General features: G+C 46.6%; 1 protein-coding gene across 1 annotated transcript in view; it reads left to right on the top strand.

The window, feature by feature from the left end:
* Positions 1-19,523, top strand: part of PRICKLE2 (prickle planar cell polarity protein 2) — a 102,448-nt gene that overhangs the window by 40,095 nt on the left and 42,830 nt on the right. The window lies entirely within an intron of this gene.

The following is a 19,523-nucleotide window of genomic DNA, read 5'->3' on the forward strand; positions in this document are numbered from 1 at the left end:
CCCCAAACAAAACTAACAAAACAAGAAAAAAGCAACCTGGGAAGGGGGCAGGGAGGGTATGTGATGCCAAGTGGAACAGCTCTGTCTCACCTGCCTCAAAGAGAAATGATGGAACACTGAAGAAGACAGGCTCTATTGCACAGATTAATGTGCAGTGTTTGAAAGCAGCCAAGAACATTTTATACACACACAGCAGGGCTGGAAGGAGCTGGGTGGCTCATCTCTGCAGAAACCATTCCTTTCCCTAAGAGAGCATTTTTAAAAAAATAAAAAGGAGAGTACAAAGGTCTCCAGGAGAGCTCAGCTGTTCAGGCAGTTTAATTGGCTGAAAGTAGAGCTTTACAGTTGGGATTAATGTGAATATTTCTTAATAATGTGTGGTGACATATTGTCAGGAGTTCCAGGGTCAGGACTGCAAGGCTGCACAGTGGTTGCAATGAAAATTCTTGCCTTTCCTTCTGGTTTTTATTACTACAATAACTCCCAATAGTGCATATTGAAAATGAAGATGTTGTTAACTTGGTTTCTTCATTTATTCCTGTGGAACTAGTGAAAAAAGTGGAATGATGAGAGGAAGAACAACTTGCAGAGCCTGGCAGTGATGCCTGCATTGTGGGTTAGCCAGTGGATCCACACAGGTTTTGACCTGCACACAGGGATGTGCAGTATATCAGTATAAACCTGAGCAAAACCCACCAGAAAGCAAGTAAAAGTGATTTAGCAGTGCTTGAGGTGGCTTAGCAGGACCTGAGACCATTAGCGTTTTTACAAGCACTTTTCAGCTGGCCTTATTGCCTTTTATCTCTGTGTGTCTCCCCTAAGTGACCACCAGCACAGGTTGCCTGCAGGGAGGAGGTGGCTCTCCTGTCCTTGCTCCCAGGAGCCAGGGGATGTCTGCAGCTGTTGTTGAGAGTTATTTTGCTGCTCCTCTTCCCCCCCCCCCCTTTTTTTTTCCTTCTTTCTCTCACCTTCCTTCCCTCCTGGTAATTTCAGAGCGGGTTCTGGGAAGTCTGCCTCCTTGATCAGCATGTGTAATTGCCACCAGCCCTAATGGGATGCACTCAGAGGAATGTTTCTATAATTTCCCTGCACTCCCACCTGCCCTTGTCCCTCTCCAGGAGTGATTGCCTCCACAGCTTTATAATCAACATCTCGCCCAGTGCAGAAGAGAGGCTTCTGTGCCTGGAGCCACTGCAGAGCAGTGAGGCTGAAGCCTTCCCCACTCTCTCTAAAGCCTGTGCCTCTCTAAATTAGTGGCAGAACAGCGAGCAGCAAGCACACAGCTGATAAAAGTCTCAGCGAGGCATTTGTTCCTGTAATGATTGTCTTTTATGCACAGATAATTTTGATAGAGTTGGACTTCCAAAGCCCACTGTCATCAGGGCGAAGTGAGCTGACCTGTTAATTATAAGAGGAATTAATGGGAATTACAGCTGGTGGAGCCCCCCTCTCTGAAGAGTTTGGTTCAGGGCTAGCACTGGAGGGGAATTTAAAAACAAGGCAGTGTGTGTTGTCTTTAGAGCTGCAGATAAAGTGGCAGCAAGGCAGGTCCCTAGGGAGAAAGGAGGTGTGAAGGAGATAAACTCCAGGAGCACAAACACCAGATTAACAGCCTAATTCTGAGGAGCATAAGCACACATGCATTTTCATTGCATCCACTCGGTAATTACGGAGACTTTTAATTTAACCAAGAGGGAGGCCAGAGTTGCCAGGATTTGCAGCCTTTCTGGTGTCTGTATCCAAAGGAGACCCCGGTGGGATGATCCTACATTACCTTTCTTGATGGGGCTCCTGTGGTGTAAGTTGATTTAGCGCCACTGATGTGAAGTGAAATACAAAGGATTCCTGCTGATGATTTTACCCCGTCTTTTACCCCAGTCCTGACTATCTGCAGATATTACCAAACAGCAACTAGATAAACTTCACCAAACATTTCCTCCAGGTCTTCTTTTTAGGATAACTTGCGCTTAAAATGCCATATATCCATGCAGCCTGCAGAGTTTAACAAAATCTTGATCTCATCCATGCAGAAGAGGCATAAAGTCTTTAAATATGCTTTATATTGGTGTTTCTCAAAGGAAGGGTTGATTATCTGGTCTCAAATATCCAGAATGTGGTCACTGTGTGCCTGGGCATGTGTACACAAGAGCTCTCTGATGAGTAGCTAGAGAGGCTGCTCAGACAGACCTTACTTAGGAATTTGTGAAGAATAACACAGCAAATTGCATTGAAATGCTGTTGTCATTGTGCATTCCAAATGCACGTGCCAGGGCGTGAAAGGGAGGACAGCAAGTAGTCAGTGCTATTAATAATGAGTATGCTGCTGGGAAGGGAAAAATGATGTAATGATGAAAAATGATGTTTTGTAACAGTAAAAGGGAGGTAAATGGCATTTGGTCAGTTCCATGTGTGCACTTCAGGAGTTTTTAAAGTCTGTTTATCAGTTTGGGGACTAATTGATAGGGAGGAGGGGCAGGTTTTATGCAGAACTAGCAGCAGGCTTGTACTTTGGGAAGCATGATGAAGTAGTTCTCTTTCAGGACAGCTGAAGAGAGATGCCCTGAATGAAGGTGATGTTTTTGCCCAACACAGGCACTGATGGGACTATGGGCACCCCTGTGCTGTGCCAGCCAAGGAGGAGTTTCTCTGTGCATGTGGCTCCCTCCAGCAGCAGTGGGATTCCCTATTTCCCCTGGGAGCAGCAGTGGTCCCGCCAGTGCTTGGGAACAGCACAGACAGAGAGGAAAGGCTGGTTTGGAAAGAAAGGGTTGGTTCATGAGCAGGTACATGGAGCTGAGTGTCCTTAGTAGCAGCAGTGATGCTTTGGGATGGTGCTTCCTGTGACAGAGACCAGCAGTGTGGGTTGGGACACACAACCCACAGCCTGAGCACATTGCAAAGGCTGCATGGACTCAGCCTTTACCTGAAGTTCTGCCGTGTGGTTGCAAATGAGGGTCTGAAAGTCCCCATGCAGAATGCATGTTTAGGAAAGGGTGAGCACCTTTCCTAAACTGTTGATTTTGGGATCTTCAAGGATTTAAGACTGGGGGAAAAGTACATTGCACTGATCTCTGATGATGCTGTGTCTGGCTCGGCTGAGGCTGGCACCAGGTGGCACAAGGGTGGCTTCAACTCTGTGTTTGTCATGGGGTTGCTCAGAAGATCCCTGTTTGCTGTTCCATGTCTAGTGGTGAGGTGCTACTGCTCACCTACCGAACAGCCCAGGTTAAATAACACAACGTGGAAAACTCAGACTTGCAGGGGCGGGTGGGGATAATATATTTTGGGTAGTCTGTCAGTCAGTTTGACACTAATTGGTTGCAGTAAGTAATCGTTCTCCATGTAAATTAGACTCCAATTTCCTCTGTAGTCTGTCTGTTTGCTGTGTGGGCTTCGGTCTCTAATTAGGCTCTCACGTGGCAAACCTGGTTTGTAAGCTGCTTTTGTTCCTGGAGAGCCAGGCTCAGCCCTCCCCGAGGCTGCCAGTGCTCTTCCAGCCCCGCTCCCCTGTGGAATGTTTCTTAGATTAACACTGCCAAGTTCTAAGTTCTTCTTTCAATGTACATTTTGATTACTTCTATATTTAAAGCTTGCAGTGGTGGTGGTGTTAGAATGCAAAGAGGCTTATTGGACTTGCAACGGGAATATCCTTCTGAAATGCTTCCTCTGCGTTCCTGGAAGCTCCCTCCTCCACGAATAGATCTCATTGAATCCCCAACCTCTGCCAGGGCTGGGGCAGCTTGCCCACATCTGGATTGTGCTGCCTGTCCGCCGGGACACCTGGAGTGCAGACCACTGGCTCCCCCCTCGCTTGGAGGAGCTGTGTGAGCACATTGAGAGGTCACCCAGATGCCAGCCCACGCTCTGGAGCTGCTCCAGGGTTGCACATCTGTAACTGAGTGCAGCCATGTGCGGTTGCATGAGAGGCTTTTATCCCTGCCAGTCGGTTGTTTGCAAATGAATGCAGGTTTCCAGGTCGCTGCCTGCCCACGGTGTAGCCCTTTGCTTTGTGTAGTCGAGTGTCAGTCAGGGTCAAGCATCTAGGTCTGTGTATAGCAGAGAAAGATGTATTGCTACAGTCAGTGTCTGCAGCAGGAAAAAAAAAAAGGGCAAACTGTATGTTTTGGCCAGCCAGGCTGTTTGCCAGCAGCACTTTATGATTCAGTAGTTACCTTTGTGAAATTCAGTATAACTTCAGGAGCCATGTGCTGATGGTTTCTGCAAACCTTTTCTGTATGTGTTGCAGCCTTGCCCCAGATGTGACAGGAGCACTGGTATGCTTTCTTACAAATAATGCTTTTATTGGCATACTGATATTTACGGTACTGATTTTTGATCTGGTGATACAGGCTGAGAGTTGCCAGCTTTCTTCAATGCTCTCACATGGCGGTTGCTTCAAGTAAGTAAATAAGAAACTTTTTTTTTTTTTTTTTGGTGAGAGAGAGGCAAAATAAAACTGAGTGTGGGGGTGTATTTTTATTGCTTCTCTTTGTGTGATTTATACATTGGCAAGGTAACTTTGCTTTCATACCATTAGTCAAAACTGGAAAGGATGTTGCCTCTGCAGAGAGCTACATTTGGGTAGAAGGACAGGATTGGATCGGGGTTTAGGGTTTTCACCAATAAGCTAAAGCTGTGGTGGGCGTCGCTCGGGCAGCCGGGGCAGGGACCTGCCCCCCCAGATGACCACAGCCCCTGGCAGGGCACAGGCAGCCCCAGCTCCGGGTTCTGCCATCGCCCAGGATGCTCCAGGGGCTGTCCTGCCGCTCCTTCCCTCTGTCCTCACCGTCCCATGGGGCTTTTCCAGCAGCTGGATGCCTGCTTAGCCGGGGTAACTCATCGCGCCCCTCTTGCAGCATCTGAAAGCGTAAGTGTCTTTAACGCTTTACAAATGTTTGAGTTAGGAAATGCTTTTCTTTTCCAGCTCTGATTCCTGCCTGCCTTTGCGAGCATCGGTTCCCTTTGCAGGCAGAGTCCAGGGGCTGTCGGGGGTCAGGCACAGGAGCAGGGTTGTGCTGTGTCCTCTGTGACATTTGACTTAATATCTGGAGACTGTAAAACTTTGCCTTGATGCAGACGTGACGTCTGTCGCCAGTCCCTGAGCTGCTTCTGCTTTTTCACTCTCTTTAAAACCCATGCAGAGTAAAACCCCGCGGGAGGCTGCAGCTTATCTCCAGCTCTGAGTTTCCAGACGTGCTGTGTGTCTTCTCAGCTGTTGCAAGGATATGTGTGGAATGACAGAATGCGGATTTTGGGTCTTTGGCAGCTGTGTTTAATGCAGGATAAAGGGGTATTTTAACTTTGGGATGTTGGATTTCTTATGCCTTTGTTAGTATGAATTCAGGAGAAAAACTCCAATTTTCTTTCAGGCAAAACAAAAGCTTCTTTTGAAGGAAACAAAGTGTTTTAAGTACTTAATCGACTTGCTGAATTCAGTCGCTTTAGGATAATTTAGGAATTAAACAGAAGGAGGCTGTGTTAGTGACAAACTGTGGTTTTGGTTGGAAACAGGGATTCATTCCTGCTGGAGAAGGCAGAGGAAGCTGCAGCCCATGGGCAGAGCTGCTGGGTCTGTTTGCTAGGCGGGGGGGGTGAGGGTTTAACAGCATCCTCTATTTGCCTTTGTTTAGGCAGTGCAAATTATTTGTGTGCTTTAGGATTCCTTCTCTCCTTGAGCAGATGTTTTGTCTGTGCAACTGGTGGAATAATTAGTGAGAGATGTGGCACTGGTGTGCAAACACCCCTTGGGGGCGGGTAGAGAAATCCCAGAGTCCATCCTGAGACCAGCTGGCTGAGGAGCACAGTCAGCACAAGATGCCAGAAGCAAAATTCACATCATATTTGATTTTATTTCTGCAGAGGGTTTGTTCTCCCTGCTGCCAAAACCAGGCAGGGGCTGCATCTTAGGGTAGAATACCGTGGTGCTGCTGCTTATGTCAAATTTCTCTCAAATGTGAATCATTCACTTGGGATTTTTATGGTAGTGGCTGGGGATGATTAAATGTTCAGTCTGTAGGAAATTACCAGGAGATTTCAGTGTTTTCCTCAGTGGCTTTGGCCCCAGTGGTGGGGTGGCATGGGAAGCTCTCCCTGTGTGGATCAGGCTGACTGTAGATTTTGAAGTCTCAGGTTGAGTGAGCATGTTTTTTCTCAGCTGCCATTTCAGTAATGGCAGCAACATGCTGCTTCCTCTAATGATCTTGATTTAAGTTATTGGTTATTTCCTTAATTAGCTACTTCATCTACTTACACCTTAAATGAGTCTGTTTGTTCACCCAGAGCAGGGGAAAGAAGTTCTTTTTGTTTTTTTCCTCTTTCCTAGGGTGGCAGTGGAAATGTGCTGGCATGTGCAGTTCTGACTCTAGGAGATGTTGGTGCTTCTCGTGGGCTGACTCTCCTGGAAGCACAAATTTGAAATGAGATGTAGATGTACATTTATTTCTGGCATCTGTATTATGCACACAAACAAAATTTATTGAAGTGGTCTTTTGAAAGCCCTGTTCGTGTGTATTAACTTGACTGAGGTTGGGGTTGTGTCTCAGGACCAGTTCTGAAGGGGATAAAAGATCTTTTAATCACCAGTGGTCTTTGTATTTCCCATGCATGAGCACATGGCACTGTGTTGATCCCCCAGTGTCTCCACACAGCACTTCAAAAGCAACCTCTCCAGCTGGCACCGGTTCCTCACCAGTATTCCCCACACACCATCCTTTGCTGGGCTTTTTCCTGAATCTCAGAGAGTCTCCGGTGTTTCTCTTTGGAGACTCCTTGTGATAAATGTGGCCAGCAACCCTTGCTTCAGCCCAGCCTGTTCTGCCTTTAGTACTGTTCCTGCTTTAGTACTGTTTATTACTTTAATGCTATTCCCTTCATTAGCCTTAGCTTCACACTCTGCCTGGCGCAGAACTCGCTGAAACACATATTGCGTAATGAGCCTGCTTCCATATTTGAATCAGAGAGACAGGACCTGGGACTCTCCCAGCTGAAATGGAACTAAATGCTTGTCCTTCAGTTACATTGAAGCATCTGTGCCAAAAAATTATGTATTTGGGAGGAATTACCAAAAGTTCTGATGTACACAGTCCTTTGAGTCTTCTACATTTTTAGCCGTTTGGCATGAATTTGGACTGTATGACTTTTCCTCTGTCAGAGAAAACGTTTCCTGTGGCCCGTGTGAAAGGCAGAGCATCACCCTGCAAAGCAGAACCACAGGGAGCAGCACAAACGTGTCTCCAGCACCAGCACTCACTCCAGCTGAGACCTGCTTGGATGGCAGTGCTGGAAACCCCACGTGTCACGTTTGGCAGCACACACAATCCCCAACCCCAGTGCTGCCAACCCTGGCTGGCTCTGGGCTTTCAGTAGTACTCTTGTGGTCTTGGGTATCCCAGGGGGATTGCAGCTTTTGGGCTGGTTTGTGAAATAGTTGAGGGTTAGTGGGAAGGACTCAAATACAGGAATTCTAATGGTCTAGAAAACAATATCCTAATATTTCTATGTCATGATTACTAAATGGTTGTCATGATGTTGTGTAAGCAGGGCGTGGTGGATCTTGTGGTCAGCTGTGCTTTGGACACCATGGTCACCAATACAGCAATGCCTCTGGGTGATCCATGTTCCCTTACATCTGTCCTGGATTGCTTATGTAACCTTGGACATATCATGGACACCCTCCAAGCTGCAGATGGGGGAGAACAGCAGAGTTCCTATTGCAGCTGTTCAGGAGTTGGTGTCAGAGCAGAGTCAGCCCCAGAATGGTACCCAGGGATTCATGTATCTGGTGGGTACCTGCAGTGGACCCCTGTTGTAACAAGGACCTCCAAATGCAGTGGAAAAAGACAGTAAAACAAAATAAGCTAGACTCAAAAAGAAAATATATTGCAGGCTTGTTCCCTCTGCTTTTCTTCCTCTGCTGATCCTGGGAGGAGGTATCTGAGAGGAAATATTTGCTCTTAACAGGGTTCAATTACTCTTTGCATTCCTTGGAAATTTGTGTTTGGATTTTGCCCTGTTGGCATTGGTTTATTGCAGTGATGTTTCCAGCAGATTGTATGGGTATAGTTCCAACTCTTGGTATTTTGTGCAAAGATAAAAAAGAAAGAGGGGTGGTACTGAGTAATGAGGTGGCTATTTAATCACAGCAGGACTCACAGGAAAATGTGCATTAAGTATTTATGGGACAGTATTCATTAACATTTTCACTCTATTGGCGCTGGGCAGTTCAAGAAAGCTGCCGAGAGAATTGGAGTCTGTGTTGCACAGCCACAAACCTGGAAAGGAAATGGAACACTGGCTTTGTTACCAGACGTGTCCCTCGTAGCTGGCATTGCATTTGGAGTTGCAGCAGTAAGCAGGATTTCAGTAGTTTCACTTACCATTCTCAAAATGCTTGTGGTAAATATTTTAGGTCTGATTTTTCTGTCTTATGAGAGTGCAAGTGGCTGACACCGAGCCCCTGGTTCACAGGCAGGCAATTAGAGAGATAAGCCTAAGTGACTTCATATGTCTCCTTTTAGATTGCTCTGAGTTGATGCAAAGGGCTGGGATTAGCAGAGATTGAGTTCTCAGAGTGTTGGAAACCAGCTGTGGCCAGGGGCCTCATCCAACATGAGCTGTAGTTACTGAGTTACGGAATGAGTTTTCTGTGGGCATGAAATGATGCCAGGAAGATTAGAACTGATGATAAAATGGAATTGATGCTTGCTTCATTAACAGTATAGAAGGTATCAAATTATTCTTGTGCTGTAAATTAGAAGTGTTTCTTACATTTGTTAAGTGAAGGTATTTAAATGGTTAAAATACTCTTACTTGCTGACCATTGCATCCTCAGGTACAGGACCACAGTGAAGTGTATTAGATTTCCCACAGTGTTAATGGAAGGTCTGAAGCAGTAGCAGCCTGATAGTTTAAATTTTCCTTTGAGATGACATGGGGTCTCGTGTTAGATTTTAGGATGCCTTGTTCTAGACCAGTACTGTGAGTCCAAGACTGGTCTCAGGCTCATGTCAAAAGTTGTAGTGGTTGCACAGGTCTGCTAGATTTGGGATTTGGGGCTGAAGGTTCATGATCCCATGCCACAGCAAGTGGCATGCCCAGATCAGGCTACGCCCACAGGCACCTCCATTGGGGGAGACAGAAGTTCCTTTTAGGATTACTGTCATCAGGAGACAGCTTTGTCCTACTTTTTAACAAATGTAAAAGGGACATATATAGAGAGAATTACCTCCTTTACCTGAATGCCTACTGGGTAAAATAAATGTTAATCTTGTCTAATTAGCAAATAGGTTCAATGTGGATGTCTCTGTGATCCATTTATGTACTTGAAAGCCTCATTGATTTCCACTGACACCATTCAGCAGAGCAGCAAGTGAAAGGTCTGACTGTAGCCATGCTCTTGGCTTCCTGATATCTTACTCCTGTCCTTTGGATGAGAAAGCAGATCCTGGTGGCAGTCAGGACAGTGGTGTGGTTTGTGCCAGGTGTGCAGCACAGAGAGCTTCTCACTGGGTCCCAGCCTCTGGTTTGTCCTGGTTTTCACTGTGCATGAAGTGGTGCCTTGTGGCACGCCACGTAGATGGCTTTGATTAATTTGCCTCTGACTTTTCACTGCCTAACTGGTCATTCAGGAAACATTCAGCAAACCTGGCTGCAGTTATTCCTGAACTCTTCCACCCAGCCTGGGCTTCTTCCTTTCATGAGGGGTTAAATTTCCTCAACATGAACATTTTCTTCTCTCTGAGCTTGTCCTTATTTGTTGTCTTCATACTCTCATTTTCATAAGCACTGCAGGAAACAGTCCCTTGCCTGAAGAGCTTGGAGCTCACACCTCCAAACATCTTCACAGCAGATACTTTCTGAGTGTCTTAACACCCACTGAAAATCATTGGGAACTGAATCCTTAACTACTGCCAAAATTTGCAAATACCCTGAGGATCTGACTGCTTACCCTCACCACCTCCATTAGACCAAGGGATAGCAGAAAGGAAGTGAGAAGAGCATTTCCTCCTGGAGCTTGAGTGCCAGAAATTACTCAGAATTAGTCTGGGTCTAAGCCACAGCATATTTTTGCAATTTAGGTCCTGGAGCTTGTCACATCAGCAGATTTGCAACCCTTGTGCTGACTGTGGATGCTGAGCCAACCCCTAAAACTGGTGGAAGAACATAGGTTTTTCTGTGCTGTATGTCCACTGCCGATTTTGTTGCTCTTCAAGGGAATTTAGCTTAAAGATGCATCAGGGAAGGACAAACGAATATCCATCAGTGGAGGAGGGTCGTATATGCCCACCAAAAATTGTGTTTGTCATGTTTTGCTATTTTGTGTAGCTTGTCTCTGAGGCTTCAGGCACTTCAGAAAGTTGAGTATGGCAGGCTTGCCTCTACGCAGAGGAAACAACATTTTGTTCAAATTCACAGGCAAAATCATAGTTGACATCAAAACTAAACCCAGTTTCGTGTCCCTCTGTAAGCACACAGTGCTGCTCACTCAGGTGGAGGTGGAGAGGCTGGAAAAGCACGTAAGTGCTCTGCTCTGTGTCTTGTGTGGAATGAGAACTATCAAAGTCAGATTTTTTTTCACAGCAGAGATGTTCAGAGTGCAGCAAGTATCAAAATCCTTGGCCATGGTTTGTGCTGGTGCATGCAGCAGACGCTGGGGAGGGAAAGGCAGCTGTTGGGCTGCGATTGCTGCTTATTACACTAATTACAATCGCCTCGCTGGTATCAGGAGCTTCCCTTCTCTTGCCCCCATCTGTCAGGTTGGCCATCCATGGTTGCTCATCTCTTTGAGAGATGTTTGAAGTATTTCTTACCCCAGAGAGCCCAGAGTGCTCCCGCTCCGCTTCTCCATACTGACACAAGGGAATGATTGCAGTTTGTACAGAGAAGGGATTTTGGGGCTTGAGCTGTTTGCCTTGAATTAAGGCATGGAAGAGGGAGGTGTTGCCCTTACTCTGCAAGTCCACATTTCTAAAAATCTCAGCCAGGTGAGCCACCCTGGTCTGGAACATGCCAGCTTGTTTGGGACGGAGGGAAGAGGACTTTTTTCCTCCTTTTTTTTTTTTTCTTTTTGCCCTGTACCACTGCAACGAGGCTAACTGCTGGTCAGAACAATCCCCTCCAGTCAGGGCATGCCACAGGAAGGCTCCCAGCTTTAACCCATCCATGGTTTTCCAGAAAAAGCCTCAACCCTCTGCTGCAGGAGCCTGGCTAACCCTGCCTTCGCTCAGCAGCTGAGCTGGCCCCCAAACTGCTGTTCTTTTGTTGCAAGGAGACACTGTAAGTTAAACACTCAGCAGAAAGAAAGTCCCACTCCTTGGGATGCCCACCTGTTTTTTATTTCCCCGGGGAGGGGTTACGCCTTGTCACAGGGTGCTGGCTTTGCAGAACAGCCCACTCCAAAGAAACTGGCTGAGCCACAAAACAAGGGACTCACTACGTCTCCAGCAGCAATAATTGCTTCTAAAAGGCTGATGTATTTAGTCTGCTTGTGTTTAGCAAACATCTTTGGTTTACCCTTTGAAGATAATGTTGCGTTCCACACAGCTTGGTAGGAGAAAAAAGGGGGTAGAAATGGCATGTAGTTTCATGGTGTTTAATGAGCAGTGGCTGGTGGGAGCCATAGCATTCAATAATGCTGGTGTCCCCTGTTAATTGCCAGCAGTTGGGTTTCTCCACCCCTCCTGGTGCTTGAGCTGTGGGCAGGATGCCCTTTGGGCTGGCATAAGCTGGGAGCCCCACAGCTGAGGCTCAGGCTGGTGGAAGGCCAGCAGCAGCCTGGCAGGGTAAAGTGGTGTCTCTGCAAGCCATGCCTTGGTGCGGCTGTGATGGAAACAGCCAGCATCTTACAGGATGGCTTTGAGCCCTCCCGAGCACTGTTCCCAGGTGTGTGTGTCTGGGTCTGGCACTGTGAGGAGGGCTGCTCTCGTGACGCTGTCTGCATTGGACCCGTCCAGGGGAGTGGGCACACTGTGGGACCCTGTGGAAGAGGGAGCCAGCGTAGGAATCAGTGGCCATGTTTCTGGCCAGCCCTCTCCTGATACAATCTTAATCCCTCCCACAGGTGCTGATCCCCCTGTTCCCAGAGAAGACTATATAGCTGCATTTCCCTTTAGATGATGATAAGATAAAAGCCTGGCCATGTTCTACAAGAAGAGAAGAAGGTTTAGGGGATGACAGGCTGCTGCAGGAGGAAGGGATGCTGGTTTGCAGCTGCCACCGAGGCTGCCTTTGATGAGGGCTGTGATTGATGCTGTGTTTGGAACAGGCAGTGACGCGCTGACCTTTCCCTGACGGGCTGAGCGGCTCTAATGATCTTGATGGAGCTGGCGATTTGTGTATTGGGTTTGATGTACAAGGCTTGACACGGCATGGAGAGATGGGACTCGAGTATGACTGACAGCCCATTCCCATTAAGGATGGTGAGGCACAGGCTGTTCTCTAGTGATTCCTTTCAGTGAGATTGCTTTGACGAATTGCATTGTAGCAGAGAAGTTTTGCTGTTAAATACCATCCCTTTAATAGCTTCCAAGCAGTTAAAAACAGATGAGAATGAAGTAACTTGCAGGCCAGAAGGCTTATCGCTAAAAAGGCGGTCTAAATTATACACTTAATTAATATTAAGTGAATTATTTTTACTCTGACTTTAATGTTGAGTCCTTAGGCAGATGAGACAATGCAGTGGCTTGCATCTGAGATTCTCTTTTTTTCTGTAATTCAGCTGTATAAAATTTTAAACCCTGGACTTCTTGCAGCAACATTAAAACCTTTTAATTTCCATGAGTTGAGCTGTGTATAAATCACACCCTGGTTGGCACATCTCGTGGGTGCTTGTGGCAAGAATAATGAATTTCATGGTTTGTTATGAGCTACTAAAACCAACAGAAACATAGAAAGCCTGTTGTAATCTCAGCATATCGTTCAAGGAAGCAGTTTATTCCTAAGTACGAACAAATGTCAAGCCACGATAACGAGTTGTTATTACTAATTAAAACAAAAGGAAGAATAGCAAACATCTCCTGTCATGTGTGTGCAGTTGCCAGGCTCTCTGGAGGACACTGGAGCTCCATCCAGCTTCAACCAGTGGGACAACCTGGGAACTTTGCCATTGCCTAAGACAGGATGACCCTGCCTGTGCGTTCCAGGAAGGGCACTGGGCCGTGATCCTAAGAGGGCTGAGGCTGGGAAACCACCCGAGATTAAATCAAGATGTCACTTTTCAGAATTTTATTGTTTTCTGTGTTTTGGAGGGTTTTTTTTTTTTAATCAAGGTTGGCTTGATTGTAGAAGTCCTGTGGAGTTTGGGGTGTACTAAAACAGCACATGCTAGTCCCTCTGCTGGCACTAGCTGGTTTTGTGTCATCCAGGGCCACTTCTTGTTCTCAGGGGTAAAATAAAAACCCATTTGAGCACCCTTCTTCCCACTGCTCTGTTGGGAGGTGATGAGCAAGGTGCATTCCTGACCACATCTGATCTCCCTGAGTCTGCAGATACACGTGGAAATTTAAGACTTGAAGACATTGCAAAAGCCCCTTCTTGTTCATGACCCAGAGTGCATGATTCCCTCCCCGACATCATATGAGGGAATTGACTGGATCCAAAAAATGTACCGAATTTACCACCTCCCTGTGCATTTAACACTGTTTGAGTGCAAGCAGCGAACAAATCTTTTCTCTTAGTTGGCAGAAAGCAGGCAAGTGTGTCTCCTGGGTGGGAGTAGAAGCATGGTCATCTCAGACCTTTGCTGGTGGCAGGGGAGTTTGGCCAGAGGTTTTGCAGCTCTGTAGCACATGACTGGGAACAGGGGCTCATGTGGTGCTAGCCACAGTGAGGGAAGCACCAAAATCCTGCTGGCAGCCAGGGAAGATGTGCACAGTCTGGTTTAAGGAGATCAAAACCAGGCTTGTGTCACTTGTCCAGCACTGAGCTGGCTCGAGACTCACCTGTGAGCATGGAGATGGTCAATTCCCCTGGTCCTGGGGGATGCACAGCTTTGGTGGTGGGGCCAGGCAGTGCATGACTAGTGCAGAAGAGAGCTCAGTGACTTAAGACAAGAATTCCTCAGTACATAACCACTGACCCGAAACACCCTGTTAGACAGGTTTGAAGCCAAAACATAAAATAAAAATCATCTGATGTGACAGCGACCCTGACAGTGTCAGGCAGTGAGAAGGGCAGCAGTGAGGGAGTCCTGAGCTGCTGCCAAAACACATGTCAATGCAGACTTGCAGGGTTAGTTGGTTATCCTGAAAATACATCTTCTATTTTGTGTAAATGGAAAATTAATTTGTTGCTGATCAGAGATTTAGATCTTTGGACCACACACCACCAGATAAGCTGAAGATTTATGCATTTCCTTTGTAATATATTTCCAGTGAACACTTTATTGTTTGTGGAAAGGCCTCAAGAAAATTATGTGATTACAAAAATAACTGTGTTCAGCTTACTTAGCTTAAATTACTATAGAGTGCTTTAATGAGGCTTTTGCAGACATCATTAAAGGACACTATTAAAAAGTCTTCAGATGAGAAGCCTATCAGGCTAGCAAAGGGGAGAAAACCACAGGAGCAATCTGGATTGTTCACATTCAGTTACAAATTTGATTTCAACATATAAAAGTAAAAAACGTATTAGTGCCGGGTGGAAGCTGGAGGCTATGAAAGCCTTATTGTGTTAAGCTCTCTAAAGCTTCTTACATTAAGGTGATTAAAGAAAAGAGAGAGAGACAGAGAGGGGAGGGATAGTGATTGATGAAACCCTGTTGTTGGTGTGCTCTGAGTCATAGCAGGGCTTGCAGTGCTGGGATGGGGACGGTTGGTGGGTGAGGGTCCTTTTGGGTGCCTTGCCATGGAGGGGATTTGGGGTACCAGGCAGTGATGCTCAGGAGCATCAGCACAGTGTGCTGATCACCCCTGCATTTGTGTGCATTTGTGCCTGAGGACATGGGCAGCTCAGCATGAGCTCATGGCCACACCTCACTGTCCAGCTCTGGCTGTGGTGCCAGCCAGCTCAGGCCTGTCTCGCTGGGTAGGTTGGTAGGAAACACAGAAAATTGTCTCTAAAATCAGCCGCAGTGCGTATGGGCTGTACCTCCCCTTCTGCGTCAGCTACTGCTGGGCTCGATGGTGTTTTAAAAACTAAATTCCTCCTTGCAGACTTGACAGCACAGATCCTTACCTATGGCTCTGCCAAAAATGAGTGGAAGGCAGCAGTGGTGACAGCTGGAGGGTCTGTGGTGGCTGGTCTCAGGCAGCAGCCACAGGAAGGTACAAATGGCAGCCCTGAGGAAAAGTGGAGAAGGCCAAGTTTGGGGATTAATGATCTGCATCTGATGTTGGTCTCTCTGCCTCTCTGTCTAGCCCATTTTTCATTGATATAAGGCATCCCTGCTTTTAACATTGAGAGCTGTGAGGAAGCATTTGCCACCTTGCTCAAAAAGAATAAAGAATAAACAAAGCTCATCCTCATTTAAAGTCCTGACCTGTATTTCATGACTCATTCTCCAAGGAGCTTTCCCCATACTGTGGGCACATCCTTATGTGTCTCCTGAAGAGCCAGGTATTTGGCTGGGCAGAGTGGAGCTCTACCCTGCCACGTAGGGTCATTTATTTCCCTTCCTTGTCACTAACAGCTTTTTGCAGTTATCTTGCCTTTCCCATTCAGTGTTTGCAAAGCTGTGCCCTCTCCAGCCTGCTGTTCTGCTGCTTATCACTGCCTTGTGCCCAGAGACTACACTGGGCTCATTCTGTGCTGGCACTGGGCTGGGTGCACTGGCTCTGCCAGCGAGGGTTGCTCCACAAATTACAGGGCGAGTGTGAGAACAGACTGGGAAAAAAAAAGACTGTAGTGTCCAATTCTGCATTTCTGTGGTCAGAAAGAGCTATGGGAAAGTAATTTATTACTATGTCTGTGGCTGTGAGCCAGGATGGGCTCGGTGGTGGTGGGGACCTGCAACCCTGCTGGTCCAGGACAGGCTGGTGGTGTGAGACATACGAGGGACAGTCTGTGTCGCTGTGGGCAGCATTTTGGGGTGGCAGAGTCTGAAGCCTTTTGTGACATCCCAAGGTAGCAGTGCTGTGCAGTGCCCTGGTGTGCTGCTGCAGAGGATGCTCACTAAATAATTCAGGGAGGCAACTTGATCTGACATTCATCAGGTTAGTCACCCAGTGACCTTGAGGACAACAGTCTGCTGTTGCTGCGTGTGGCTCTGCTCTGCAGCCCATTGTCATCAGGAGAGTTAACATTGTCACGTGGAACTCTATTGATTGACAGACAATCAATACATCAAGAAGATGAAACACAGCTTTTATGAAACATGGGCTCTTGCAATGATTTGTTAAATTAGCCATGGGTCTGAGTTTGTGCAAATGGCAGAAAGTTTAGAGTTGACTGAGTTTGGCTCTTTGTCATTAAAACTAGCAACAAAGGGAGGAAAGATGGTGCTACATTTACAAACAGAGCTGTCTGTCTCACACCTGTGTATTGAAGCAGAGGCTTCCTACTCTTGATCTTTCCTCATTTTAGTAGCTTTTTACTTCTGATCCTTTGCTTCATTGCTGGCAGTTGTCAGCATCCATCCTTATAATGGTGCGAGTCCTTCACCTAACCTTTGATAATGTGCTCCACCAGCTCAGTATTCTTCTTGCTGCCTAATGAAACACTCATTTCACCTGCATAATGTGCAGAATCCGTTAAGAAATCTTGTGTGCCTTCTGGAGTTATTCCAACACATGACCTTTTCACAAGCCTCACAGTAGGTAATGGTAATATGGAGCAATTGCCAGCAAACCGACAGCTTTCAAAGCAGGAAGGCTCATTTCCATTTCCCTGAGACAGTTGTGTGTCTAAACGTTACACAGCTTCTAATCTGATTTCTTGTCTCAGAAGAGGCTGTTCCTTGGATTTTGTGGATATTTAGATTTGCAAGTATTGGAACAAGAAGTCTGTCAGGAGCAATGACAATCAGAGACTGTTTGGAGACACAAAGCTCTTCTGCTCACAGCTAGCCCTGCAGCTGAAGTGTTGCAGACATTGGTCTTTTACTAATATTTTACTTCAGTTCATGATTCTCACATCTATTTTATCTTTGTGGATGAGCTTAGACTGAAAAGTTTGCAGTTCCTGGTAGGATCCCTTTGTGCTGATGATCAGTTGGCCAAGAAAGCCAAACAGAACTCACCTTTAGGATGGTTGGTTGTGTGGGGATGACACTGCCACGTGTCCTGGGGTAGGATCATGTCAGGCTGGTGCAGGGTGATTGAAGCTGCTGTAGATGGTGGCACAAAGGGTGTTATACAAGAAGTGTGGGGTTGGACACTCATGCCTTGTCAAATATTTCCCCTGAGGGTGAGGCTGGCTGAGGAGACTCTTGGAACACGAATAGAGCCTTTGCTCCAAAGTGTTTGGAGCTAAAGGGCCTTTCCTCCTTGAAAGTTAATGATGATAAAGTCAGACATTTTTACTTGTGTTGGGTGAAATTAGTGTCTACAGAATGTGCCCTATGGAGCAGGACATGTTCCTTGTGCCACTTGTAGCCCCAAAACACTGCTGCACACTTTTAGGGATATGTTTCCAGGGAACATGTGTAATTTCTGCTCTACAGCTTTTCTGATCAACATTATCATTTTATGAACAGGCATCTTTGTTTGCTTTTGCCCAATTCGGTTTTATTGCATTCCCTTTGTGTATTAATTAACATGTTCTGAGTTTAAGAGGAAGAGTAAATCATCTTGGAGCCATGGCATGTTAACCACAGAGAGGCAAGATTGACAGCCTGCCTTCAGCATTGGTTCAGGCTGGAAGGAACAAAGTGGGCCAGTTTAGGAAGTTGAAGGATAATGGGGGATTTTTCCTATAAGTTCTGTTGCTCTTTGTAGCTGGAGGAGTTGAAGGAGACCATCCTCGGCACTTCAGCCATCTCCAGCAGAAGCCCCTGCTCCGTGAAAGGAAGGTCTTATCTGGCTGAATGCACTAAGAGTCAGTGCTCAGCTCTTGAACTTGCTGCTCAGATTTAATATACATGGGGTGGGGGGGGGAAGAGTTCAGATCTCTGCACATTCTTGGTTTGTCCCACTTGGCCAAGTAAGCTGGGGAGGCTCCTAGTGAGAGCTGGGCTGGTTTGTCCCAGCTGAAGATCTCATCCTTGGGATTTTGAGTGTAATTCCATGTAATTAAACCTAATTTATGAGCCTTAATAATAACAATTTAAAACATTTGAGGTTGCAAAAAGACTCACAGCTGTAGTTTCTGCATCTGTGTTCTGTAAACATAACTAATATTGCCAAAATCAAGGACTCTGAAATCTGGAGTCAGGCATCAAAAGTCAGGAGGGTGCAACAGAATGTTGGGGAAACTTCCCAGTCTGACCATTCACGAGACTGTCTGGCACTCACACTCCCAAGGCCAGAGACTCTGACTTCTGGGACTGAAGTCCCTTCACAGTGGCAGTTCCAGTGAGCCAACGAGAGCCACACTTGGATCCCCACACACCCCGCTCACAGCCAGACCAGGTTTTCTCACCGGTTCAGTCCCAGGTTTCCCATAGCAGTCTCAGATGTCCTGTTCCATAAAACCATTTATTCCTGGAGCAGCCATACAGACATAGCCTGGGCTGGTGCCTCCAAGAAAGGAACTCCTGGGTTTTATCCTCTCACGGTCTACCCAGGTGCAAGTCTCGCTCTTGCCCTCCGAGTCATCTTCAGCTCCTGCTCTCCTTTTCCTGTCCACCCACCTCGCTAGCATCACTGGTCTTGAATTCCTTTGTTATCCAAAGGGTCGGCATTTCCCAGCCCCTGCAGTGTCTTTCGATGTCCACCTGGCTGGCGTCCCCCATCTTCACGTCGTTTTTTTATCCCCAAGGTTGGCAGTTCGCAGCCTCTTCTCTCGGGGTTTAAACCACCGAGTTTAAAGTGTGTTTCAGTCTTCATCTCAATCTGCAGTTTGTAAGCCCAGCTGCCTGGACCAGGTGTACTCCTTAACAAGAGGCACTATGTGTTGGGAAAGTTTTATTTGCTTTCTTGTTAAGGTTTTTTGAGTCCACAGAAACTAGTTTTTTGAATTTCACTCCCTTTTTGCAAATGGTAAAAACCGAAAAGTATGCTGTCCTCCAGATGACTCGAATTATTCATTTGTGACCACCGAATTCCCAAACAACAGAAGAGATTTGGCAGCATAGCTCCTTCTCTGCGCTTTCTTTTCCAAGGGGAAGGAAACACAGGGGGAAGAAGCTTAGCATCCCCGTTGAGGTGGTGTATTCCTGGGGCTCGCAGTACTCACCTGAGACACACATAAAAAGGTGTGAATCGTTCATCTGTCGTGGTCGTGTGAGAGAAAATGCATTAAAATATGCAGTGACCAAAACGCCACGCTAATAACTTGTATTCCCCTGAATATTTAGCCCTGGTGGTCGCAAACATGCTGCGTCTAAAAACCAGTAGGGAATCATAACATAGTACTGTAGAAGATAATTGAGGGAGGGCATTGAAAGCCAGGAGGAAAGCGATACATTGCTCGGAGCCAGAGGATCATTG

Source organism: Cinclus cinclus, chromosome 12 (genome assembly GCF_963662255.1).
Source record: "Cinclus cinclus chromosome 12, bCinCin1.1, whole genome shotgun sequence".
NCBI lineage: Eukaryota > Metazoa > Chordata > Aves > Passeriformes > Cinclidae > Cinclus > Cinclus cinclus.